Here is a 26,545-nt window from a genome sequence, read left to right on the forward strand (position 1 = left end):
GCAAACCAGGGACAGATTTTCAAATGAAGGGGTGAGCAACAGGCTTTCCTCATGGATTGCTTGTAATTCTCGCAACGGCGTTGCTTGGAAACTGGAAGTGATATTTGCCCTTGCGTACTAAACTCACGCGAGATTCCTGCTCAATCAGTTTTCCAAACAGTTTTAAATTCATGACTGATCAATGCGATCGGGACACACAATTAGTTTCACACTTATGGTCAAACCACTCTGCTGCATGCAAAGGCAATGCAGAAAGCTAAGAGCAGGGCTTTAAATGGGCCGGGTCCTGCCGGTGCTAAGAGGGGTCCCTATAAGGTTCTCCAGTTTTGTCCGGACCTCACCCTCAGGTTGGAAAACTTTGCAGCAGTACCACTCTTCACTGCCTTAGATGTAACTAGAAAAGATACTCGTTATACTTTTACAGTTTCATCATTTCAGAACTGATACCTTTTCAGTATTATATTCAAGGAAGCCATTGTTGTTGCTTATTTGTCTTATGCACCTGACAACCATTGACAAAGCCAATAGTTCTGGCTTGTTGTAGGTGTAATGTTACTTGTATTATATATCTGGATGCAATGACAGAAACAGCAAAATACCAGTCGGGTGGCACACTATGCTAAGCACAGATTTTTAGTTTAAGCGTTTTAAGCCACACCCTTTGAGAGACAACCCCCCCCCCCAGGTTTTTCAACCCACTTAAAGCTCTGGCTAAGAGTAAAAAAAGGCAATTGCTAGTCTTCATTACTACGCCTTCACTCCTGAGGGGGTACCATCTCAAATACATGAACTTCAGCTGCAATCCCAGCTATACTGGCCTAGCACAGTTGCTAAAAAAATGGGGGCTAACATTTCCGGCATCTCTCTAATCATATCCAGGCTTCCACATAGCAGTGGTCCGACATAATGTCAGTGGGTGCGTTTTAAGGACTTTGGCAAGGGCCAAGATTAATGGACATTACTGGTAAGTAATCTAAGCCTTATCTCCATATTCCTCATTCTGATTTTTGCTGTTTACCAAAGCAGAAATACAGCTTTGAATCAGGTACATTCACATTCCCAAGAAAAGCATATAAACCACTCAGTGCTGCAACACCTAGTGTAATTTTACTTGTGCTTCCCATGTAAGCAAAAAAACTCCACTGGAACTAGAATGCAAACCCCACCACCAAAACCTATAATGCCATTATCAGTCACCCAAAGTGGGTAATGATGGAGAAAGGTGTTGGCTGATGCCCATGTTGCTGCCTTACACATTTACACCACTGGAACATCTAAATCGTTCACCCGTGAGGCAGCAATCTCTTTGTTGAATGTTCCAAGGGACATCTGCCAAGGAGTACAGCATGGAGAAAATGGATATAATCCATCATATGAGAGAGACAGCAGTCACTTTTCATCACAGAGCAAACATCCAAAAGAGACAACAAAACAGGCAAATGATCTTAAGAGCCAAGGTCCGAGCCTTGTGGACATAAAGCAAATGACAACTGTTCTGCTTCTGATGTCAGAGGTGAAAAGATTGGAAGGGCAATTTCCTAAAGCCTAGGAAACAAGGAGGAAACTTTGGTACAAAAAAGGGTGTATCCAAACAGAAAATCTATGCTTCCAGTTGAACAAACATAAATGGTTGTTTACACAAAAGAACTCCCAGTTCCCAAACCACTTGGCAGAAATAATGATCAAGAGGATGATGCCCTTCACTATCCGAACTTTCAGGAGCACACTAAATAGAGTTTCAAAGGAAGAGGCTAGGGAGACCTGCAACTTGCACAAGGCTTCATCTCAACAACTCAGCACTAGGGTTCACTTCTCCTAGCCTTCTGCATGGCTGTAAGAAAGCTTTGAAAGAATCAAACTTCAAACCCAATCTCACAACTTACAGCAAAAGTAAAAAAAGCCCATCTGTCAATATGACTGACTGAAAGTCCCAAGAGAACAGCATGTTCTTCCAGTCACCTCTAAAAGCCTGACAAGTATTCCAGATAAGACTTCAAAATGGAAGGCATCCTGGATTAATGAATGCTGAGTATGACTAGCCTGGATATCAAGTTGCCTCCCAGCCTCTCTCTCTTAGAATTCATATCGACAAAATATGATTCCAGGAAGTCTAACCCATCAACTGATGAAAAGGCAGAAGAAATGGCAACTGTAGAATCTTTAATTTTGTGAAAACGGTGAGTTGCAAGAAGAGGGACATCCAGCACTGTGGACAGAAAGGGTGTCTATATTATTTCACCTGCTTGTGTCTCTCTTATTCCCCTAAAGAGAAGTGAAATCAAAAGTGATAAAAGGCACAATGAAGAGCTTTCAGCCAAGGAGCTATCAGAACCTCACACACTGAGATTTTGATGAGCATCAAACATGGGAACTGTGGAATCTCAAAGTATGTGAAAGGGACAGGCCTGAGGGATTAGCATCCGACTAGGCACACATTTAATAGGTCAAACACACTAGTGACTCAGATCATGCCTCCCCTTGGATTTTGATGTGGGACACTTTTATTGTGTTGTTCAAGAATATCAAGACGTCTCATTAACAAATGGAACGACACACTTCAAAACCTTGAAGTCTGATGTCAAGTTCATTTGGATGGAACAGTGTCTTTATTCCTTTCTTGGCCATCTCTCTTACACCATTCTGGATGTCAACGTTGCGCCAGAGGATGACTTTTCTGGCATCTGTCATCATAATCTCTGGAACAACAGGTTGTAAGGGCATACCTTTGCTCAGGTTGAGACAGTCTATCTTGGGTTGCTTGTGTTCTGGTTCAAGGAGGACCTGGCCTGGCAATTCTGCCTGGATTGTTCGTATTAGAGCAGGGTCAAGACTGATTTGCATATGGGTGGGTAGAAGCTAAGTGTGCAAAATAATGATGGACTGGGATGCGGTCTGAGTAATTACCAGTGGCTGAGATTAATTCAAGCATTCCATTCATTACTTTTTTGTATGTGTCAGTGAGACAGTCTATCCACCATTGAAGCTTTAATTTTCCAGACATTTAGACCAAAGTTTGGAACTTCTGAGAACATAGAGTCTTTTTTAAGCCATGTAAATACCAGAGCCACCAAGAAGATGGATGGTGTATGGGGGAGTCAAAACTAATAGTCCATATTTATGAATTCACCCATTCTTCATTAATAATTAATTCTTGACTGATGTGCACCTTCTGGGACAGAATATGATGCCATTTATTTATTTTCCTTGTTTCTGTTCTGGGTGATCACTGTCTTGTCAGAGAGGGTGTTAACCTTCCACCAGGGTTTATTTTTCTGTTTTTGTCTTGGCCATTGTGGTGTGACCATTCCCAATTTACTTGGAAGACAGATGAATTTGATGGCACATCATCTTTGGATTACATTGAATATCCAGACATCTGAGATGGATCCTACCAAAGAGTCCAGAGAGAAATGTAGGCAACCACCAAACAGCTGTCATTTGCCATGGACCACAAAATGAAAAAACAATATTTTGGTGGTATGGAGTGCCCTTGCCTGGGTGTAACTGAATAGGAGCCACCATTTTACTCCTGCCTCTACTGAGAGTTGAAAGACTGCTGAATCAGAAGGGTTGACCAAGAGTTGACTTTTAAACAATCAGAGGCAGACTGCCTGCTTGCAGAGGTGAGCCGCCGTTTCTCTATTTGAAAAAAACGTGTACCTTTTCTTCTGCTGCCCTCATCCCAATCTGTTGTGAATAAACAATACAATATGGTTGTCAGTCGAAGTAATTCTATAGATTTATTCAGCAAAGACAGCACGCGACCATCCAGACAGCTCGTCCCAGGCAGACTAACCGTCTGCCTCAGAACACTCCACCAGCACCATTGTGGCAATATTCCACCAACATGAGGTCCCATTGCAAATGGAACTTAAGTAACCCACAACTCATCATACCCTTAACAGGCCTAACAAAATTAATATACATAACCCAAAAATAAAACAACACAAATTAAAAATGATGATCAATACATATGACCATAAATCAAATAACTAATTCAATACATATTCACATAAATATTAAGGACAAACTGCATTCCTTATGTTGTGTACCCTTCCAGTGCCAGATAAAGTGCACCTAATGTCAGATTCCCCACCCTGGCCATACTCTATAGCTTCACCAGCAGGACTAGTGTCTGAACTAGGAGATGTCATGCTTCCATGAAAAGGCTGGGAATTCGCCGACCCTTCCATAATAACCTCGGTGTTAAGCCCCGGTAACATGACCTGACCAGCTCCACTCAGTAACTCGACTTGACCAGTTACACTCAAACCTTCTGCCAACCACCAAGTATCCTCCGTACCAGAGGCCTCACTAGGTCATTTCTCCTCACCCACACCAGAACCACTCTCATGTTCTCTTCTGATGAGGGCTGCCTTATTTTTGCTCCATTGTTAGATTTGGGGGTCTCTAGTTGGCAGAGGTAGGTACCTTTGACGAAATAGGGACCCTTGCATCTAGTATGGGTAAGGGGCTACACTCCTAAAATAACCCCTGCTCACCCCCTTGGTAGCTTGGCACGAGCAGGCAGGCTTATCTCAGAGGCAGTGTGTAAAACATTTGTGAACACATACAGTAATACAGTGACAACACTACAAATGGACACCACACAGGTTGTATTATAAAAATAAGTATTTTTAAATATAGACTTATCACAAGACCAACGACAAAAATCCACAATACTGTACTCAAAAATAGTCTTTAAAATAGTAGGAAATAGCTCAGTTTTCTTAAGGTTGTAATGTAACACTTTACTCTCAAAGTACCTTGGATGCGTAACGCAAAGCAAACAAAAGGGTCGCAGGGAAGGTGACTCGACAGTTCCTTACACTCAGGGGAGTGGATGCGTCAGTTCCTTACTGCTGCGCAGGGGAGTTGATGCTCGCTTCCTTACTGTGTGGGGAGGTGATGATTCGCTTTCTTACTGCTCTCTGGTACGATGCGACAGGATGGCGCCTTGATGTGATACTTCTCTCCAGTGCAATGCGACAAAATGGCATCTTGCTCACGATGCGACAACGTTGAGGTAATGCGTGCACACCCGATGGCCGTGCGGCGACTCAATGGCCTTTGGAGTCGCGACCGGCCCTGTGACGCGCCTCTCCGGTAATGCGACTGCGACCTCTGCAGCGGTGGCACGCTTCTCCGGTGATGCAAAACGCTTCGGTGATGCAATGGCGACAGCGGCAGTGGCGGCACGCTTCCTTGGCAATGCGACGGCAACTACTGCGGCGGCAACACGCTTCTCGTCGTTGAGTACCGCTTCCAGTTCCCAGTGACACGCAGTCTCTCAGAAGGCCCAGCACAACAGCAGGCACTTCAATTCCCAGCACGGGAATTCAGCGGGGAGCTGGTTGGTGAAGTCTTGTATCCCTGAGACTTCAGGCAGGAGGCAAGCTCAAGTTCAAGCCCTTGATGATCTTCTGCAAGTAAATGAAAAGCACACTCAGTCCTCTTCTCCTTTCTTTGGCAATGAAGCAACCACTGCAGGCCAACCCCCAAACACAAAGCACAGGGGTAGTCTCCTCCTTCAGCTTCCTGGTTCTTCTCCTCAGCAAAGGTTTGTCATGATCCCCAGAAGTGATCTAAAGTTCTGGGGTCTGGGTCCCCCCTTTTATACATCAAAATCCTTTGTCTCTGAAGGCAGAGAGTGACTGTACCTAGTCCAAACCAGTTCTGTGCAGTCCTGGAGCACTTTGTTTACAGGACTCCTTCTTTCCTTTGACACTGTGGACCAGGGTCATCAGACGCACCACAGGAGGTGGAGCCAGCATTGTGGAAGGCAGGCACAGCTCTATTCAGACCCAGGTGCTGACTTCTCTGGCCACTCTACATGCAGATAGGTCTATTCACCCCTGTGCTGACTCAACCTGTCTCTTGGAATCCCCCAGCCCCATCACTCACAAAACCAGACACACAATACACAAGCTAGCAGAGGCAGGCTGGATGGTTAGGTAAGAAAATACCTACTTTCTAAAAGTGGTATTTTCAAACACAGAATGTTAAAACCAACTTTACTAAAAGATGTATTTTATCATTCTGAGTTCAGGCGTACTAAACTTGAATTTCTACCATGTCCCCTTGGTCAGTTAGGATTATAAAATGTTATAATCTAACTGCTCATCCTGGCCTATGGGAACAGGTAGCCTTGCAATAGTGAAAAACTAAAATGGCTGTAATTCACTATCAGGACATGCCACACACATCAGGGCATGTCCTACCTTTTACAAACAAGGCACCCTGCCCTTGGGCCTACCTTAGGGGTGGCTAACATGTAGAAAAGGCAAGGTTTAGGGACTGGCATGTGGGTGCACTTGCTAAGTCAACATGGCAGTACCAGACTGCACACAGGCTCTGCAATGGCAGGCCTGAGACACACTTTACAAGCTGCTCTGTTGGTTGGCACAATCAGTGCTGCAAGCCCACCAGCAGCATTTGATTTACACGCTCTGGGCACACGCAGTGCACTGTACTAGGGTCTGACAGGTAAACCAAATAAGCCAATCATGGAGTCACTAATCCATTACAACAATTTACAATAGAAAGCATATGCACATGAGCACTGATCAGCAGTGGTAAAGTGCCCAGAGTCATAAAACCACCAACAACAGGTCATAAAAAATACAGGAGGAAGGCAAAAAGTTCAGGGATGACCCTGCAAAAAGGGCCAAGTCCAACATCCATCATTTACCATTTTCCACCAAAATTGTATGATTAGAAACCTTAACGTCGTGTGGATGGAAAGAACTTGGAACCTAGACTCTTTTGACTCTAGGGCCTTTTGATCTTCACTATATCACCAACATGAAAAACCACCTCCTTTACATTGTGAAAGGTGTCATACCTTACCTTGGATTTCACTTGCTCTTCACTCACCTTGCATCGCACCTCCTCACAACTAAGAATTCTCTTACTCGCTTCAGTCTTATCTAGAATCCATGCAGGGAATAAAGCGCAAGATGAATGGCTACCTCTCAATAATACAAACAGTGAAATTCCTGTAGAAGTAGGTGGCCTGTTGCGATAGCTCCAAAGCTTATCTTGGACAGCCCTTATTAAATCTACTCCAGCCACCAAAGCCAACTGGACAGTCTCCTTCACCATGCGGTTAACCCTTTCTACCATCTCATTGCCTCTGGACTGTACAGAGTCACAGTGAGATGCTTAATACCACCGTCAATAATTAATTCTTGCATGGCATTAGATTTAAATTGCACCCCATTGTCAGAAGCCATAACCTGGGAATACCCTTCCCTCTCAAACAAAGAGGACAAGCATCTTACCTCTGCTTCCATATTAGGTTTCTTCATAAACTTACACTCCACCGATTTTGAAAAATACGCCACAACTACCAAAGAATATCTTCAACAAATTGGCAGATCAAACATAGACCCAACAATATCCATACCCAACTTCTCTCACGGGCCTTTGGGATACTCAACCGGGCAGAGAGGAGCTTGATAAAACCGCAGGGACTTGCCGACCTGACTACAACTAGTGCATTGAGTGACCCACACATCCACTTAATTGTACATCCCTGGCCACCAATAGAAATCACAAACTCTTTTCTTAGTGCCGTTTCTGCCAACGTAAGCATGATGAGCAAGATCAATCAAATGCTTCCTTAAAAAACCTTGGGGAATAAGTCTGTTCCCACATAACACCAACTCGCCTTCAATGAACAGCTCATCTGTAATCTTGTGAAAGGATCTAATCTCTATCCTCACATTCCTTTCATGGTGCCAACCACTAGCGATGAACTGTCAATTTGACTTGACAACTGTCGTTCTCAGCATACTTTTTCCACTCAGAAAATGAAATGGTTTTGCTAGCAATTTCCACACCATCTACCTTACCAACAACGCAGTCAACCTCATCAACTAGCTCCTCCTCTGAACCTTGAATGGGACACCTGGAAAGAAAATCTGCTCTGATGTTCTTTGCATCTGGGATGTGTTTTACGTCAAAATTGTATTCATACATCCTTGCAAGTTACCTTATTAATAGGGGACTTGCCTTGCTCAAATTCTTCTCTGACAGTAACAATACTAATGGCTTGTGATCCCCAAAGATAGGCTTCAAAATGTCTGGTGGCCCACACACAGGCTAGTGCCTCACATTCTTCTGTACTATAATTGCACTCTGCCATGGATAGACGTCTGGAGGCAACAGCTACTATGCATTCTGTACCACTCCCTATGAGAGTACTGCCCCCAGCCAATACCAGTAGCATTAATGGTCACAATAGACCTAGCACTATTCTTGAAAGTGGATAAAGCAAGGGCCTCAACAATCAGTTTTTCTAAACCTTAAATGCATCACATTCTTCAGACCCCCAAGCAAACTCAACCCCTTTTTGCAAGATTATCCGAATTGGTTCAGTTTGTAATGCAAAGTTCTCTATGAACCAGGAATAATTCTCACGCAGACCTAAAAATGTCCTTAACTGACCCTAATCTGTAGGTTCTTGGCACTTGTTAATTACATTGACTAAGCTTGACTTTTATATTATACTTGTCTTGGATAAAATGTGCCCCCCGATACTCCACCTCCGGAGCCATGAAGAAACATTTGTCATTTTTTACAGTTAGGCCAGTGTTCCCAAAACCTTGTCCAACACTTCCAAACGATCCTTCTTATTGTGTGTGAATATCAGTATATCATCCTGGTATGCCAAAACCTGTTTGTTGTCCCCAAAAAGCTTAAACATTAGTTTCTGAAAAACTAGTGCATCCAATGCTAGGCCGAACGGCAGTCTCAGGGACCCATATGCCCCAAAAGGCATATTAAAGGTGGATCTAGAATTAGAACACAAATCTATCTGGTTATACACTGCTTTGAGATCAATGGTGGAAAATACTTTGGCATCACCCAGCTGCGCTACCATTTCGTGAATTTTGGGAAATGGAAAACAATCCACTAGTATGTTCTTGTTGAGAGATTTGAGGTCAGTACAATAGGGGAAACCCACTCTGAGGAGTCAATGGGCTCAATGACCTTAACAGAACACAGTTTGTCCATATGATTCTTCAAATGGCTTCTGACACTCAACGGAACATTGGTATTGCACCTCTTTTTAAGATAATTTTGTGCATGAACCCCTTTACCAACCCCAAGAGGTCTTAAAACAGTGAAGCATGAGCCTAAAGTAACTTTGCCAATGTAAGTGGTTGACCAATGTGATCTTAATGTAATTTGTAGACTTATTGGGTTGCTCTATTGGATTCACTAGGGGTATGGGACACTCAGTACCTGGTCTGAGCACCATGCCAAACGCTCCCTGATCTCTCCAACCCAGGATATTGTAACCTTTTACTGCTTCATAGATTTTGGTGGAGATATACCTCCCTTTAAATGCCAATGTATCTACAAAAAAACCCTTAAAATCAATACTATTACCACCAAAAGTAATAGTGCGCATGTCAGCCGGCAATATCTGGATGAAAGACTACTCAGATTGGTATAATTTATCAGTAATAATGGTGATAGGTGAACCTAAATCCACGTGACCTTTACTTTGATTTGACCTATAGACACTTCACATATAGGGTCACCACTTCCCGCTTTATCTTGAGTGGTCTCCATCATCTTGATGGATATAATTACTCTGGTGTCTAACTCTTCTGCTAAATAATTACAGGAATAAGATTCCTGCTCCCAAACAACCCCCACCTTTTGCACGCCCCTGCATACTTTTGCAAAATGTCCTATTTTCTTACATTTCAAACATAGCTTATTAGCTGCTGGACAATTTTTTGCATTGGCTAGGTGGTTGCATGAGCCACACCTGAAGCAAGCATTGGAACTTCCACCTGGTCTCCCACTTTTCTTTACTTCTTTATCAAGGAATTAGCTTTGCCTTTGAAAGCAATCACCTACACCAGTTCTGGAGAAAAGTGTTCCTTGCCTTTGTTCAATTTCTTTGAAGTCTGCGCTGACCTTTCAATTCCTCTAGCTACTTCTAGCATTTCCTGGAGATTGGAATTCTGGAAGCATAAAAATTTCTGCTGAATATGCTTGTCAAAACAATTAACCACAATCTGGTCCCTGAAATAATTATCCAGGTTCCCATCAACTTCGCACTTGAAGGCCAAAAGTCTCAACTCAGCTAAATCGATGGACTGAAATTGTGATTGTGTCCTGGTGAAAAAACTATGTTTTTCCACTATGATACTGGTATCATCCTTGAAATGATTCTTGAGTCTACTAATAGCTTCTGTATAAACATCCCATTTTGTGTCAGGAGACTGAAGAGCTGGGGGTAAATTGTTAAAAATGCATTGCCCTTCCGCCCATAAATAGTTATAGAGTAGGTACAACTTCCATCTGGCATTGAATTTGTCTCCATTAATAGCAACTAAGTAGCTGTCAAAATGTTTAACCACTAAAGCCATTTGTATTTTTTAATACAAGGTTCAGCTAAAAATGGTGGTGGAATATTAGCATTTTGCATATTGACGTACGCAGGAGAACTTACACCCCTCTGGTAAAATAAGTCACAGGTACCACAATGTGATGTGCAATACAAATTTCCTTCGACCAAGTTAATGCGCACACCCAACCACAATATGGCATCCTCAAAAGTAGAAAAAGACATAAATATATCTGTCTCAGCATCAAAGTGAAGAATGTCCTTCAGCGTGCCTATCGCCGTGGAAAGGCTACTGCTGAGACTGCAAGGCGGGGCTGCTGCCAAAAATTTGAAAATGACCCGCCAACAATGATCAAATGTCTCAAAAGGAGAATGGTGTAAAGAGTACCTGTCACCGGAGACAGGCGTATGCTGGGTCCAAAGGGCGTGCCTGACGAAGCACACAGGATGATGTTAAGAATAAAGACTGATGGCGCAAGGCTTGCCTATCGCCGAAGACAGGCCAAACACAACACAGCAAGGCGTGCCTGTCGACGAAAGTATTCAAAACTCAATGCAGCAAGGCGTGCCTTTTGCCACAAGTATGTGAAAACAGGCAAAGATCAAGTAGTAGGCCTGCCTTTCACCACAAGTATGCACATAAACCTCAAGCCGAGGACAGGCAACTGATTAGGCAAGTATGCAAAACACGAAGCATCAAGGTGTGCCTGTCTCAGCAAGTATGCAAAAACAGGATAAAATTCAAAACTATGTGCGCCTGTCGCCGCAGGTATGCAAATAAACCTTCTGCTGAGAACAGGCAAATGATTAGGCAGTAGGCACTCTTGTCACCGAGACCAGATCCACATCAAATGAATTAGCCCAAAATACAGCCGCCAAGTGTCAAAGACGTCTTATGTGTGGCACATACTGACGAAGTGCATCAGGACCTCCAGAAGAAACCCGACGACTGATAAGCACACCGCTGACAGGACGTTCGGCGGAGAAAGCATGAGCAGGCGTAGTGAGAACATAAGAGTAAGCATTTGAAATTGATCAGGGTGAAAGATCGTACTGAAAGCTTGCACACCTGCCTGATACCCCCAACGACAGAACAAACAGACCTGATGCCTGAATCTGTCATGCGATCACTGTCACCATGCTCACTCTCGAACAGAGCGGTTGGAGAGAAGATTAAAGAAAACGCTGCACTTGCCTGAAAGATGACCATAAGCAATACAATACAGGGTCATACTGGTGCTTTCCTGTTATGCCATGAGGCTCGAGCCGTTCACCACCAAAATGTGTTGTAAATAAACAACACAAGACGGTTGTCAGTCGAAGTAATTCTGTAGATTTATTCACCAAAGACAGCACACAACCATCCCGGCAGCTAGTCCCTAGCAGACTAACTGCAGCCACGGTCTGTGCAGGTAAGCGTGGTAGGGCAGTGGAATGGGGCGGGCGGTGGGACGAAGCAGACCGACAACGTGTTGGAAATGGCCCATTTTACAGGGTTATCCCCAAACTTTTTGCTTCTTCCTCCTACTTTTTCCTGGCCTGTGGTTGTTGGCTTTAGGACTCTGGGCACTTTACCACTGCTGATCAGTGCTAAAGTGCATATGCTCTCTGTGTAAATTGTTATTGTGATTGGTTATCTATGATTGGTATATTTGTTTTACCATTAGGTCCCTAGTAAAGTGATCTACCTGTGCAAGGGCTGGTAAATCAAATGCTACTAGCAGCACTGATTGTGCCACCCACCTGAGTGGCCCTGAAAAGTTGTCTCAGGCCTGCCACCGCAGTGCCTGCAAGCAGTTTGCTAACTGCCATGTTGACTTGGCAAGTGCACCCACTTGCCAGGTCTTGCCCGTCCCTTTTCTTACACATAGGACACCCCTATGGTGGGCCCAAGTACCCCCCGGGCAGGGTGCAGTGTATGTGAAAGGTAGGACTTTTGTGTGTGTAACTTTGTCTTGATAGTGAAATACTGCCAATTTCGTTTTTCACTATTGAAAGGCTATCTTGCCCATAGGACAGAATGGGGGATGCTCTGTGACATTTTTACAAGCATATCTTCCCATAGGAGCAAGATGGAAAATGTTAGTCTGGTATCCCTGAACTCAGAATTTAATAACACATCTTTTAGTAAAGATGTTTTTTAAATTCTGTGTTTGAAAATAGTACTTTTAGAATGTGGCTATTTTCCTGTTCAACCTTTCTGTGTGCCTCTGCCTGGTTGTGGATTGACTGTCTGGCTTTGGAGTGGCAGGTGTTGGGGTGGCTCCAGGAGTCTGGGTGAGTCAGCCTGGGCTGAATAGGCCGGTCTGCATTTGGAGTGGTGGGAGGAGTAGCACCTGTACCTGACAAGGGCTGTGCCTGCCTTCCACAAAAGACTGGCTCCACCTCCTGCGGTGCGTCTGAGGACCCTGGCCCACACTGACAAAGGAAGAAGTTGTGCACTGGCAGAGTGCACCCAGAACTGGTTTGGACTGGGTTCAGGACCCCTTACACATAGAGAAAAAAGATATTTGGGGTATAAATATTAGAGCTGAAACCCCTGACATTTAGATCATCCTGGAACCAAGAAGAACCTTTGCTGAGGAGAAAAGCGGAAGAGACGGAGAAGGAGGACTGCCCCTGCTGTGTGTTCTGGGACTGACCTGCAGTTGCTATTCTACCAAAGGAAGGAAGAGGACGTTGCTGTGTGCTGTGTCCCCTGCTTGAAAGGACATCTCCAAGGGCCTGAGGAGAGCTGGCCTCCTGTTGTGGAAACTCAGGGACACTCAGGGACACCAAATTTCCAAGATCTCTGCAACGCTGTGTGCGTGTGTCTGGGCACAGAGTGCAACCTTCGTGAAGCCTGCCTCTCCCAAGAAGGCTCCATCCCCAAGATCGTCTCCGCGATGCTGTGCGTGTGTCGGTGCACAGCTGGGAGCCGTGGGGAAATGGACAGAAGCCGCGATCAACTGAGAGGCCGTCACCGCCGCTGGCCCGGGTCCTCAGCAAGATCGTAATCGCTGAGTGGAAGAAGCCGGACGAGAGCGCGATCAGCTGCGAGGCGTCTCCTAGCAACCGGGGCACCTCCAACGCTCAGCCGCCAAGCAAGATTTCAATTTCACTGCCGAGAGAGACGGCTGCGCTCCCACCCAGAAGAAGCTGTCCTTGTGCCGCGCAGGGAGGATCGGCGAAGCCGGTGTTCATCTCGTCCCCTAGGTAAACGCTCAGAGCCGCGCACTCGAGCAGCCACGTGGGGTGCCATTGGGAACTGTTGTGAGCCTTTGTCCTGATTACAGCCCGTACCGGCAGAATGGGAGTTGCACTACCGGGGCCTCTTTTTCACCTGACATTCATGTGAGCATTTGGAGGCATACTGTTGTTGTCACTGGCCGCGGAGTCAGCTGTGGGAAAGCCTTGAAGGGTTCGGGCAACTGGGGTATCGTCCATCGGGGCCGAGGTGGCATACGCTTTGGAATATCCCGGGTGGGCACATAAATTACTGCAGGTTAAAGATTGTTTTGCCCCATCGCTCTTTTGCCTAAAGAAATATAGACTTTGAGACTATTTGTTGTAACATCTGTTCCTAAAGAACTTTCTACTGAAAACTCTTAGTTGTGTATGTCGGATTCATTTTGTCGTTTATGGTCTTGTCAAGTTAGATAAAGATACCTTTATTTTTCTAAACCTGTGTGTTGTCCATTTGTGGTGTTATCACTGTGTTACTGTGAGTGTTGGTACAAATACTTTACACATTGCCTTGGGGATAAACCTGTCTGCTCATGCCAAGCTACCAAGGGGGTGGGCAGGGGTTATCTAGAGTGTGTTTCCCCCTTACCCTGACTAGAAGCAAGGGTCCATATTTGGTCAAAGGTACCTACCTCTGCCAACTAGAGATCCCCATTTCTAACACAACGGAATGGGGAAAATTAAATAAATCAATAAATAAATCCTATACTGTGGTCTGTCGACTATGCCCGCCACCCCTCTCCCCCCGCCTCGCCTCACCCCACTTACCTGCACAAACCGCTACTGACTGTCTACTTCACCAGCATCATCTTGCAACATTTCACCAACATGAGGTTCCTTTGCAAACTTTGTGACTGGAGGTATAATTCATTATTGGTCTGATACCCTCATTAGGAAAATATTAATTTAAGGGACAAACTATTTTTGTGCCCAATTTTTGTCTTTGGGTGGCAGGACGACAGAACACTTTACCACCAATCTACTGACTTATCCAATAATATTATGGACACAACTTTAATAGTATGCATCCATTCTAGAATCACTGTTGGTGTCCTCTCTTTCATTACAAGACAAAGAGGTACAGTGAGGGAGTGTAGGGTGGTTTAAGAAGACGGAACAAGGTGGAATCTAGACTAGGCAGTCATGGTCTTCTCCAATACTGGCATTGAGCATTGCCAAAGACATCCTCCTAAGAAAATGGTTAGAACCCTGCACTTATTTATTTATTTACAAATTAAACACTGCCACTCCCTCCAACATATTGGTCTTTTTCTTTAGACGCCTGGCCTTATGTGCTCAACCTGACACAACCTGTCAGCCAGCAAATGGCAAAAACGTATTTTCCCGAAATGCATCGGGCATGAAACTGAACGTTATTGCACGAACGTGTATAATATTATGTTTGCTTATGTGTTTGAGGAGGCATTTATGTTACACTATTTTCTCAAGAGAATCTATGATACTGAGTATCTTTGTACATTGTGAATTCTGAAGGATCAATAGGAATACAAATGAATACTGTTTGAATAAAAATAAGTATTTAAATGGAATAACAAGTAGAGGTTGTTAAATTTTGAGTTATAAATATTGTTTCTATCTTTGATGTGAGCAGTGAGCAGCGCATCCAAGTCAGTGAACTTGTTATATATTGAGTGTTATTTGTGTACTTGTGTTGACAGCACAAGTAGCGCCGCAGAACCATTTTTGATATTTTTTTTAATTGAGTAGCATTTGCAAGTAGGAGAAGGATTCAAAGAGGAATGCACCCCCAAACCCCCTAACGATACATAAATTAGATTCAGCCAGCAACACACGTCGAAGAAGCAGTCTAGTAGTGTTCTGCTAAACATGATTTTCTTAGTGCTCTTTGTAGTCCCAGGTAGCATAGTTTAAAGAAATATCCTATCAACATGATACTGGGGGATTGGACTTCATAGAGTACCCTCAAACTAAACTAAACCAAACATTTTTACAGGATCTCAAAACAACTGGGAAGAAAGTGTATGTAATTATGATGACATTGCCAGAACAAATAATTAGTCGCATGCTGGTGGAAATTCCATTGGTCAATTAAAATTAGATCCAGTTGTGAAGTATTTCTTTTTGGCTTTCGGATATATCTCTGACAAAAGAAAATTAAAACATATTCTTTAAATAATAAATAGCAAATGATATGCCATAGATTCAATTTAACACAAAAACTGATTCCAGGATGTCTCTAATGTCAACTGAAACTACTTAAAGTAGATTTCGCAGAAATAAGTGAAATCTCGCAGAAATCATGCACAACCATAAAATAATAGAAAATGGGTGCACATTCTGTACAGCCATGAGCTAATGAGAGTTTAAAAAGCCCATCTACTCAGACCAATCTAGAGGCAAAATACGGGGCATCTGCCATGTAAATGAAAATCCAATATTTGTAAAGCACAAACAATTACCCGACGGCGTCAAGGGGCTGGGGGCCGTCGGGGAGATTAAGCGAGCTATTGCCCAGAGTCACTTGGTGTGGGCTGATCTGACTCCGGTGATCGAACCGTGAGCCCCCCTGTTCTGGAGTCAGCCGCCCTGGCTGCTGCGCCTCACCTCTTCCCTCCTACACCACACCTCTTCCCATTACCCAGTAGCCATTAGTGTTTGGTAACAATAACTTGCTTTTATATAGCATTGACACTACATTTGCGCCACTACTAAATGCTATAACTAACAAATCCCATTATTGTCTAATTTGTACTCCTCAATCTACTGACCTTGGAAGGATGGAAAGCTGAGTCTCTATTTCTGGGATTTAAATTTGTGACCTTCAGATCACCGCATGTGTCAGCAGAAAACATTCAACTCACTGAGTCATCCTGCATGTATGTGACACTGAAGAAGTCTGGTGAGATGATAATGAAAGCAGTGAAAAATGTCTCACATCGCATATGAAAAGCAACCTGGTGAGGCCTTGCGTGTTCCTTACCATAGCGCACATGAGAAGGACCAAGGAGCGCAAGCAGGTCGGTAGTGAGTGTGATAGAGAATTACTGAGTCCCTCCAACGAGATCATATGGATGATATAATATACTAGGTGTATGCATTTATTTATCAGCAGTTTTCTAAAGCACAAACAAGACATGGTGGTGGGCTGAGCACTTTAGGTTCAGAGCTATAAGGTGTTTCCGAAAAATTTGAAAGTTTCCAACAACACAGTGACAAAAGTTATAAGGTAAGTTGCAAGAAGCTACATATTCATAATAGAATAAAACAAAGTTTACATAACGGTTAGCTGCAGCTTCTAACTCAACAATATAAACCATAAATAAAATTTCAACAGGGTGGGAACAAGACACGTATCACAAAGAACGTGGGGGGAGGTAGTTGGAGAAGGCACCATAATGGTTACAAAATAAAATGAACAACGCTCCTAGCAGCACTTCATTAGGAGACTAAAGCAGTCAGTGTTTATGTTATGCTATGCTATGCTAAGTTATGTTGTTATTGTATGTTCTGTTATGTTATGTTGTGTTAAGTTATCAAACTCTGTGCTGTGTTATTTTATGGTATGTTATTATGCTTTTGTTGAAACCATGCAACTATGACTGCTTTCAGCGCACTAAATGCAAGACCTGATGGGATGTCTGTGGTATTCAGAGTTGGTTGAACCCAAATGGGATGAGATTGGAGAAAAATGATAAAAGTATGTGTACTTTAGGCAGCGGCGGACGGCTCAGGTAAGTGCAGTGGGGCAGTTTGGTGGGGTGGTGAGGGGCGGGGTGGGAGGGGAGGGGTGATGTTGTCAGACGACGGAATAGGTATAATTAAATAAATAAATAATACCTATTCCGTCATCTGACGGCTTCCCTCCTGCCACGCCCCGCCTCAATAACTGAGCTGGCCGCCACTGATTTTAGGCTTTACATCAACCAGACAAAAGGTGATGGGAGGATGATTGCAAAAGTCTAACTGCTGGCAATCACTCTGGGTACCACTTGAAGCCATTGTTCTTTTGCCCAATATGCCATCAATCATGGACCTGCTCCAACACAAACAGCCCAGCCCAAACTGCCAGTCCAGGTTCTCTCTGAACCAGAAAACAAGCAGCCAAGCTCTGGTTTGGGCAGAGTTAGCCGCTCTTCAGTGGGGTGTAGATTGGTTCCAGTGGTACAAGGGACCCACGTCTGGGCAAGACCTTGCTCTGACTACTAACTTTAGGCTTGTGTAATTTACCAGCTCTGAGTTGGCTGTCTTTGATATGAAGCTCCCAGGCCTTGGTTAGTGGGAAAGTGGGGGCTTGTTAGTTGTGTAGATGAAAGTTGCCTCCTCGATGGAGGACTGCAGCTGTGGGCAATGAAGACACAACATTGAGCATTGGACATGGGTAATAAACAACAATGCAAGATGACTTCTAGCATTGGGGTTTTAGTGCAGTCATAGACAGAGAAAAGTTTAAGTTGCGTCAGTAAGTGGGAACTCCTCTATGAAAAGCGTTGCCTGAATATTTGTCCATGTATAATTTCTTGTTATATACGACTAACTAACTATGTATTCCTTTGAAATTAGCTCATGAACTATTAACGGATATGGCATCAGGCCACGTGACAAAGGAGGCCAGATTTTTCAGTGCTGTGGGTTGAGAGTACATGGTAGCCACATACAAGCAGCACATGCTTCCCTTGCAATCTGTTTGACCTGAGCACCTTGTACGAGAGACTGTTTCCACCGTAACCAGGGGCATTGGAAATATGCAATTCTGAACTTGGGGCGTTTTCCACATAATTATGAATTTGCAGGATTTGCGACGTAATCCATATCAGCTGCATAATTTGCTGCCTTTATAAAAAAAATTGTTTGTAGATTGACATATTGAGCTTTACTAAAAACGCAGTGATATCTTCTGCCGTGCAGTGGAAGGCCCTTCCCAAAAATCAGCTGGCCACGTTTCAATGGCCTTCTGCTTTCTTTTTAGGGTGGGGGGGGGGGGTAAACTGTTGTTAATGAGGTGGAACCTTTTCCCGGGCAGCATTAACATGAGTAAGAAATTCAATTTATTAAAGTAACACTGCCACAAAATGTACCACATTACACCGCATAATTTGCCTTTTCTTGCTGCATAATTTAGTCAACCCTGTCTCGTACTTTGATCTTTTCCTTCATATAATTCCAATGCCGCTGACTGTAAGTCACCAGAAGCGCAAAGCATGGTTTTCCTACCAAGAATATGTGGCTTACTTTTTCTTTTAACATTTACGAATGAGGTTGCACGGGTTGGTCCTCTACCGTGCAACCTCATTCGTAAATGTTCCAATTGGAGTCCGTAAATATTTACCATGCCGTGACATCATCAGAAACCTAGACTACGGTGTGCGCCAACACATTAAACGTCATAAAACAATTCCAATATCCGGTTGTAAATTAAGGCCTAATCTTATCTTAACACGAGCTCGGCGAATGTGGCTCAAACACAAATAAACTGGCTGAACCATTGTCACCACAAAAAATCTATAATGTATGCGAGTTAATTCAGGTGTCTGCATCAGTTAATTTCTGCAATTACTAAGCGGGTAATGATTGAGGCTCGTCATACCCTCTGCGCCTAGACCCACAGGGAAAGGCAGTAATAGGAAAACATCTAGCCAGGCGTGCTATGTAAATAAAAGCTTCGCGAGTAAAGCAAACGATCAAGAGAAAATCAATGGAGTCTTTTTACAGTCTCGCGCCTCTTGTTGCGCTAATGTGCATTTTATAACCTCCAACACTCTTCATTAAGTCTTGAAGCCAGTTTATCTGGAAGAATGAAGGGCTTCTGGGCCTGCAGCATGCTTTCTGGGTTACACAGTCATCCAGGCGTTCGGTGCACCGGTGTTCCCGCTTTGCTTTAACAGAACGACCTTATTTTACGTTGGTGGGCGTTAAATAGAACCTCGGTACAAATCAAGACCTTCCGGGCACTTTAAGTGAACTTTTTTTTGCACATTCTTAAGTTAAGTCTGCAAGGCGACTATAAGAACAGGAGGACAACTATGTTCCGAAAGGGTTTTTTAGTTGATACAAGGGCGATATATACACACAATGTATGGCATACGTCATCTGAGGATACTTTTGTGAACACGTAGAAACGATTGCCATTCCTTTATTGGGGCTCTGTACCAAAACGCTGACTGTAATCGTGTGCACACGTAACAACAATGACGTCACGTCAGCTCACCCTGACTTGTTAGAAGACGGTGAACAGATCGGATGAAACGCAAAGATCATAGAAATGCTAGCTTATTGATGCGAGGCAGTTTGGAAGGTGTTGTGATGTTGTTCGTCTCCTCCTCCTCCATGGCACTGATATGGGGGCATGATATCCTAAGTGCAGGGTGGGCTCTGCATGCAACCAACCCCTGCTCTAGCGGGTACAACACCACAGCCCTGCACCCCATCCCGGCAAGTTATAGCAAAGTTGCCAGTGTTTTTGAGTGCCAGGAAGCGCCTCTTTTCAAGCACCCAACAGTGTCAAAGTATCGACACGACAGGGCAATCTACAGAGAATAGGGGTTGCGTGAAGTGCAAGTACTGACGCATACACTTAAAATACCCTTTTACGAGCTGAGCTGCATACAAACAGCCATGTAAGAACGTGCATCTGTTCTACTGCCTTTCTACCGCAATGTTTGATGACTGCTGTTACTCAAACAACGGCGACGTGAAGTAGGTGTGGTAGCGTTCTGTAACACCCCCTTCTTGGCGCTATATAGTTGGCGCGTGAGATTTAGCACAGCAAGGCGCTGACAAACTAGTATGAAGTGTATACGCGGGGTCTCTAGGAGTTCCTCTCCGACATCAACCGACTAGAGTATGCGGTGCAGCTATACTGACACGAATGCCAGTTGGCAAGTTTAAAATGGTTTCTGCTGGAACCAGCCGCGTCACATGCGCCTTTTGAGCACTGCAGCGAGAGTGCCCAACAGAAACAAGCGAAGAACACACCACTGGCAAACTATACGAATGTAAACCAACAGACACCATCAACGGGTCTAAAAGGCACACAGAATGAGAATTGATTTTCTTTTACAGTTCGTCATGTGTTCACATAGCCATACGGTAACGACTGGACGTAAAAGAAACCAGCAGCGCACTTGTATTTATCACACCCTGTAAAAAAAAAACCCAAATCAACCAGAACAGTAGCTGCAATAACAAATAAATGAGTACCGCTGCGTTTACAGACCTATGGGAATGTAGAGCGCGTCACAAAAATGATCAGCCCATTAACTCCACACTCCACAGAAACATTCAAGCAATTTCTTCAAAAGAGCAGCGTTTCCGCTGGGGAAGAGGGTTCCCGGCAATAGAGGCGCCCGAGCGGCGTATTACATAATATGCTGCTGCCGGGGGTGCAAAGTGCTGCGCTGCGGGACATCACAGCCCACCCATCATCTCTTTATCCTCTCACAACGTTCCGACAAACTTGGTTTGGGATTGCGTACGTTAGACAAAAACATAAACAGGAATGGTCGAGTGGAAATGCAACCGCAGATGGCCTCTCTGGCATGCCTGCTGAGCCCCCATCCAGCCAGGCAGAGCGCTGAAAGGGATTAGGACGCGTGTATGGGAAATCTGAGCGTGACAAGTGCCCCAGCTCAATCATTCACCCGGGAAAGAGGAACTGCAGCCTGGGGGCGCCTCAGAGACCAGGAATCTGTGGATACGGAGACCCCCCCCCCCCCTAAGTCCCACGCACAGAACAGGCCAAGAGAAGTCTGTCCACCCAGCTAAGAATCACGGCACACTAGAAAGATCCCAAGAACAATGACACGGAAACGCGTGATCCTCTGCGCAGGAGCCCCATATCGCATATGTAAACCTGGGAGGTGTGCGAGTGCGGGACTTGGACCAGGCCACCCCAGACTCCAAGTGTTTACAGGCCCCGGCGCGAGCACTCCTAATGTTTACTTTACATTTGGCAGGTCCTTGCAATTCTTTAATCATAGTATAAATCACAGAGCAGTGGCGCGCTCGCTGGCCAGCGTGCCGAGAGTGCCGAAGCTGCTGGTAGAAGTGAGGCACTGGCTGTGATCCACACACGCAGACCACCTCACCTCACCACACCACAGATGACGTGCGCTGACAACCACCTCTGAACGCAGGGCCTCACAGCCGCCTCCCTGAAGCTGATCACCATCAGCTGACACGCCATACCTACTCTCACTTCTCAGCAGCCTTTCTAAAACAAACACCAAGTCCTCCAAGAAGTGAAAACCTGCAGCGGGACTGACTGCATGCTGCAGTCTGAGTCTCTACATCAAAAGCTGTGCCGCTTACTTTGCAGGAGGGCGCAAAGTGCACCATCTCCGTGGCTACCATTGGTGCAGCAGGTGCAGTGGCAGCGGGGCCCATTGAATTCTGATAATTGTTGCATTTATACTACCCCAACAGCTGTAAAAGGGACCATTGCCCTTGTTTGCACCAGGGCCAATGGCATCCTTGCAAAGCTACTTAATGACTGTCTCTCAAGGTGCGAGGCACCAGCCAGCCCCTGCCAGATCCGAGGTGTATCATGCTCCATATACACTAGAGAACGTATTTCATTCCTCTCACAGCCCTTCACACATTCTTTAAGCAACATTTTTAAGGGCGTTTCCCTTGGGACGCTGGAGTATGTCTGAGGTAAACTCCCTCCACCGATGAGTCATTATATCACGGATGGGCACGCTTGCGTCTTCATGGGAAGGGGATGTGATTACATAATATCTCGCAAGGTATATGCTGTGTAGGTCTGGTACTATCAGGGTGGCTGGCCTCAGTCAAGTGAAAGTAGAAAGACTGAGCCCTTTACACCTCGAACCCCATCGTCTAGTGTAACTCGCATCACATATGCAGTCTGAAGGGGGTGTGATTGCACAATATCTCGCACGGTATATGCTGTGTAGGTCTTGTACCGTCAGGGTGGGCTCATACCAGGGCTCCACATTCTAGTGAAAGGAGAAAGACTGAGCCTTAACACCTTGAACCCCACCGCCTAGTGTAAATCGCATCACATTCAGTCTGATCACCTTAAACTCAACCCTGACCTTCTAAAAGTTGAGAAACGCTACATTAACAACCAGTTTACCAAGCAGTGGGAACTGTGGCGGAGCAAAGGACAGGAAGGCATACTGACACGAGAGCTTGGATGTAGACACACATAAATATTCAACCCGAAACGCAACACACATACACGCAAACATAACACACAGGTGGGCAGCAAAAACACACAGAGAAATACCCAGAGAGAAATCAAACACGCTAAAGCTCACAGATGTAGATGGGGCTGCTAAGCGCCGCTCACCTGCTGTATTTAAGGTGTCCGCGTACCCCGCGCAGCTCACTGATCCCTGGTGTTTTCTTCCTGTCACTCCAGGGTTCCCCGCGCAGAATGATCCCAATAAGTCTTCTTCAGCCTCCGCTCCCTGCTGAGAGTCACTGACACCCTGCACAGTGGTCCCCTCCGCCACGAAGCTCCACGACCACGATACCGCACCTGCGCTAGGCTATCTGCGCAGCTCGCCTCTCAGCGCTATGTGCGCAGCACGCCCTCGGTCCCCTGCTGCCTGTCCTCAGTGCCTTGCTGTCAGCGGCGACCCCTGGTCGCTGCTCCCCTGTCCCAGCAGCGATACCGGCTCCCCGCACGAGCTGCACAGAGAGCACAGACAGTCCAGCGCACGCGGCAGCGCTCCCAATTGGCTGAGGGCTTGTGACCTCACGGCTCGCGGCTCCTCCTACGGCGGAATCTCCTGCCCTGTCGGAAGCTCAGACTATTAGCGGCGCTTCAGCAAGTGCGTAACTGGCACCTCAGCCGACAAGGAAATCCCTCCACCCCAAGTAGCGCTCGGTGCTTACTTCCCTCCCCCCAACACTAGTGGACATCCACTCTGCAGCTCTGACATCTTCCACCCACCCCCTTTCGTTTTCTTGCGCAAAGTCTACTATCCAGGGGTTCTGCTGAAAAATGCGAAGTGCCCAAAACAAAAGCAATCATTATGTATGGAGATTCACGCAGTGCGCGGTAGATGATGGGGCAAGAAGCAGTGCAAACAGGAGTGACAGATTAACTACTCCCATCGTCACTGGACCAGTAGTCAAAACTAGTCATAAAAATAACCAAGAGCATTTTTTCTGGAAGGTCCACAAATTCAGATAGAAAGCAAAGCCCCTTTCACCCACCCCCACTTTTCGCGTCAAAAAGTTGATAGATACCTAAACGATTTCAGAATTAAAGAATTACAGAAGCACGCACGAATGGTGGTTAGGGTAAACTGGTGCGGCCAGCCTCTCCTTTAATATATATCTTACTTTCGTCTACATTATAACAGCTACCATGAAACAAAACTCGTGCCTGAGTAGTGCTGACAGCTCAGGTCCGGGCATTGATTCGCGCGCGGGCAGCTGAGCAGGCTGCTGAGTGGAGGATGGGGTGTGCACCTTCTTGGCCTCGAGCCACCGTGTCCATTATATATTCTGACACCACGGAACCTGCTGAGCTCAAACTGTCACCACGGGCACAGCGTGATCCCGCTGGAAGAGCGTTAAACATTTACAGAGCAGCGCGTGCGGGAGGGACTGAGAGGCAGCAGCGAGAGGGACTTGCGACAGACAGTACCAGTTCCCGAGCAGTTCATTCTTTCAAGGGATGCTGGTTCGCCCTGAGGTAAACGACGTCAGACCTATTGTACTGGACTGTTTGTTTAAGATATTTCACGGCGACGCTGCAGAGTAAGCATAACAGCAGTGCATGTTCAAGTTTGAAACATGTTCCCAAGACTTTTGAGCACCTGGAAGAATGGGCAGACCTTTCTCTGCAGTATAAACATATTTGAATAATTGTTGATGAACGCAGCAGTGAAACAAATAAAACGAGGATTGTCAAAGTAAATATTTTTCGCTTTTGTGTAGTAACATATTTTTACCATGCTCCACTAATACACACACAAATACAGCATACACAGCTGCAGTGCTTTCATTACACAACAACAATGTAGAGTACGGACAGCAGAGGTGTACGTGTTTTCAAACACATACCACCTGTAGCAGCACATATGTCACATATAGCAGTCACATGTAGCAGCAGTAAACATTCTGCAAAAAAAATGCAACTCTCTCTCTTTCTCTCTCTCTCCCTCTTTCTCTCTCTCTCTCTTCCCCTGTAACATTATTGCTAAGGTCTCCTCTGGAGTAATGTGTCCTCTTCTGCGGCAGGCATCTGGAATATTACCCCCTGTTCTCAATGCCTCACTTAGGACATTGTTACTACCTCTATAGAAAAAATAGCGTTGTGTGTCCTGTTCTGGAGGCCACATCTGGGTTTTTGTGTTGGGTTCTACACTGCTCATCTGGTGTGCTATTTCATTAAGTGCTTGAAGTTTCATCTGGAGGACTGTGTCCAGTTATCGGAACCCCGCCTAGTGTACTGAGTTACATTTAAAGGCCTCTTTTGTCATATTGTGTCCCAGTTTAGGTCACCCCTTCTATGTTGTGTTTGTCACTAGTGGTTCCACCTCGAGTTTTATGTGTAGTTCCAAATACCACCTCTGATATATCGTGTCTAGTTCTGGAGGCCACATCTGGTGTTGTGTACCGTTCTGAACACACACTCTGTAGCACTGTGCCAAGTACTGGACGCCTTATCTAAAGTGCTGTGTTTAGTTCTGGAGAACACCTGTAGCTTATCGTGTCCAGTACTGAAGGCTTCATATGGAGTGCTGTCAGGGCCGGACTGGGAACTAAAGCAGAACTGGCAATGATGCTCAAATCAGCCCCGTGCCCTTTATCTCCTAGCGTAATATCCATCCATCCATCCATCCATCCATCCATCCATCCATCCATCCATCCATCCATCCATCCATCCATCCATCCATCCATCCATCCATCCATCCATCCACCCATCCATCCATTCATCCATTCATCCATCCATCCATCCATCCATCCATCCATCCATCCATCCATCCATCCATCCATCCTCTCTCTTTCTCTCCTCTCTTATCGCATCTTCCCTCTCCCTCTTTCAGTCTCCTTCCCTCTGTCTTGAAGCCTCCCCATGCCTGATGCAATTCATCTCAGGGAGCTGGTGAAAGTGACAGAGGCACCAGTAGAGTCCCCCTGCCCTATAAACTCACCTCCAGGTGTTCCAGTTCACCGGGTAAATGCCCGGTTGAATAAAAGTCCTCTCCGGCTCTGTGTGCTGTATCTAGTTCTGGAGGCACCAGCCGCAACATTGTTGCTCATGAGCAACTAAATGGGGAGACGAGTTAAAAATATAAGCCTTAGGGATTCTTCAAATATGACACAGCTTTATGTTGAAGCACAGGTGTGCTTTTTCTAAAGTGCCGTTGGCAGACTGGTGGTTAGCTGCAAGGTCCAGTGCCACAGAGGGAAACTGGTTTTCCCACAAAGTATCTTCATTCCCGTTTTGTAACATGGAATGTGAGTTTGGTATGCGTTTCACAACTGACAACAGTACAGAAATAATATTAAATTATTGAAGGCCTTATAAATCACATCTGACTAAATCATTAATAAACTGTGCCAAAAGTAAAGTGCAGAGGTAGTCAACAGTCACTTAAACAGCTGCAGCCCATCCTACTTTTGGCCACCATAAAGAGTGTCTGTCATAGTGTCTGTAAGAGTCTAGGTGCTCGGTTCAAGGTTGTTGGAGCCTATTCTGTCCTTGAGGCTCTGATCAAAAGGCCAGCCAGCTAGCCCTTGGAGTCACTCTGGTCATCTTGGGTCCAAGATGCAGGTTCATTTCTTCTCACTCAAGCAGGAGGGCAGCAGGGCAGCAGGGCAGCAGAGTGGTGTCCTTCTTTCAGCAAAGCAGCACAGCAGTCCTTCTGTGTCTTCCACTGGTCTCGATAAGTACTGAAGATTTGGGTCTCAGGGTCCAATATTCATAGGTAGTGCCCCCTTTGAAGTAGGATGTTCTGGAGGTTTCCACCACCCCTCTGA

The 26,545-nt window shown here is 45.3% G+C and overlaps 1 protein-coding gene across 2 annotated transcripts in view; it reads right to left on the bottom strand.

Annotated features, from left to right (window-relative positions):
• The window catches only part of CHRM3 (cholinergic receptor muscarinic 3), a 2,422,098-nt gene extending 2,398,843 nt beyond the window's left edge, over positions 1–23,255 (bottom strand). The window contains exon 1 of one of the 2 annotated variants that reach the window (XM_085612342.1): positions 22,893–23,255. The gene's annotated coding sequence lies outside the window, so the exon portion shown is untranslated. The remainder of the gene's footprint in view (positions 1–22,892) is intronic. The other variant, XM_085612343.1, reaches the window with a different exon arrangement.
• Between the last annotated feature and the right edge of the window lie 3,290 nt (positions 23,256–26,545).

The sequence above is a fragment of the Triturus cristatus genome, chromosome 6 (assembly GCF_964204655.1).
Source record: "Triturus cristatus chromosome 6, aTriCri1.1, whole genome shotgun sequence".
Classification (NCBI taxonomy): domain Eukaryota; kingdom Metazoa; phylum Chordata; class Amphibia; order Caudata; family Salamandridae; genus Triturus; species Triturus cristatus.